Here is a 1959-nt window from a genome sequence, read left to right on the forward strand (position 1 = left end):
AAAGAGGAGCTCACAGAGAGATCTGTGAATGCTGCTAGGAGGACAAAGTGAAGCTTGTGTGCAGGTCTGCAAGAACCCTTATGCATCACAGAACCACTGCACCTTACCACCGCGACCTTTCAAAAATAAGGGTTTCTGCCACATTTTCTCCTTGCCTCTATAAGCACTACAGGTGGTCAGGGTTCTTTAGCTGGGAAAGTGACTCGAAACAAACATTCTTTTTTATAGAGTCTGAGCCATTAAGAATTCTTTTTGGGACATTAGCACTCCTATTTGTATTGGTCGTTGCAGTTTTACACTAAATTTATCACATGACATCAGAGCACTAAAACACTCCTCAGAAAGTGGGTTCCATTTCTCCCTGCTTGCATTGTGTAGTGGCAACCCAATTTCCTCTTGATATTCCCGTCCAGGACAGACAGTGACTCAGCTGGGAGCCTTTAGCCACCAGGACTCCTAACAAGAGAAAGAATGAGTGCCCCAGTCTAGAAGGAGTGATCTGGATACCGCACACATCATCTACTATTGTTCGCCTCTTATGCTGCTTTGATTTACTTATTTTATATCAGAAGTTCTGTGAGAAGCTCTGCTGTGATTTGGTTGGTCTGTTTTCCCGGGGAATAAGAGGAAGATTACTGAGAAGAACTACAACCCCTGCTGCAGCCGCTCTCAGAAGTGAAATTGATACATAGCATCTTCATTTCCTATTGTACATTTGGAATTGCCTCTTTATTTATTTATCCATTTATTTATTTTTGTGATGTGACTGTAACAGTCTTATATTTGAAACTGAAATAAGAATCAATCGCGTTCCAAAATAGCTAAATATGCAGGTCCAAAAAAGAAGCTTATTTTTTTAACGGCCACATTCACTCTGAAGCCCTTTCATCTCCTTCAGCATCCCAAAGATTAAGAACATGCTCTGCTTAGCTATATAACAAAGTGGCAAACACACTGCAGCACTGACATCACAGGACAGTTGCCTGTAAAACTAGACTTCTGACACTGGGCTCCAGCTTCATTTTCTTACAGATCATCATCCTCATCCGGGAGACCAGTTGTTTGAGCAACCTCCAGATCATGCTCATACTGTGCTGCCAAAGCTGGGTCCATGACAACCTCTGGTGGGGCAAGAGCAGGCATGGTGACAAACTCCAAGATAGGGTCTGCAATGAGTTTCTAGCAAGCCAGAGGAAGGGCTTTTCAAATTTGTGGTCACTTTTGGCAGAAATGTCGTAATACGGAAGATTCTTCTTTTGGTGGAAGACAATAGGTTTTATCATAATTTTCCTGTCCTAATACCCACTTTATTGCCACACAACATGACAGGGATGTTTTCACATACTTGTACCAGATTTCTCTGCCAGTTAGGCACATTCTTGTAAGTAACTCTTGATGTTACATCAAACATTATAATGGTACACGGGGCTTGGATACAATAACCAGCTCTCAGTCCACCAGATTTCTCCTGACCAGCTGTATCTCACACATCGAACTTAATAGGTCCTCTGTTGGTATGGAACATAAGGGGATAGACCTCAACACTCAGGGTAGCTACATACTTCTTCTCAAATTCACCCATCAGGTAACTTTTCATAAATGTAGTTTTTCCAGTACCACCATCACCAACCAATACAAGTTTGAACTGGACTTAGGGTTCTCCTTCGGCAGCCATCGTGATATTACTTCCAGAAGCGTCTCCAGGCCAGTCTGATTTGAGAGTCCCTCTTTTTAAATAGCACTTCTTCTGGTATAGGGTACCTACAAAGACCATTATGCCTTAGAATTCTGAACACCTGGTCATCCTGACCTTTTCAAGCTGTTGCACTTGTCAATTTACCCCCCAAAATGGGCAAAGGAATATCAACATAAATGTAAATGGATGGCCTAGGTACCAAACATAATCTTTCCCATCTCTACATCTAAAACCCGTCCTACTTCCTCCTGATGATTAGGGTC

The 1959-nt window shown here is 42.3% G+C and overlaps 1 pseudogene; it reads right to left on the reverse strand.

The window, feature by feature from the left end:
• Positions 1-1026: 1026 nt before the first annotated feature.
• On the reverse strand, positions 1027-1675 carry LOC106830422 (GTP-binding nuclear protein Ran-like; annotated as a pseudogene).
• Positions 1676-1959: the final 284 nt, after the last annotated feature.

Source organism: Equus asinus, chromosome 2 (genome assembly GCF_041296235.1).
Source record: "Equus asinus isolate D_3611 breed Donkey chromosome 2, EquAss-T2T_v2, whole genome shotgun sequence".
Taxonomy (NCBI): domain Eukaryota; kingdom Metazoa; phylum Chordata; class Mammalia; order Perissodactyla; family Equidae; genus Equus; species Equus asinus.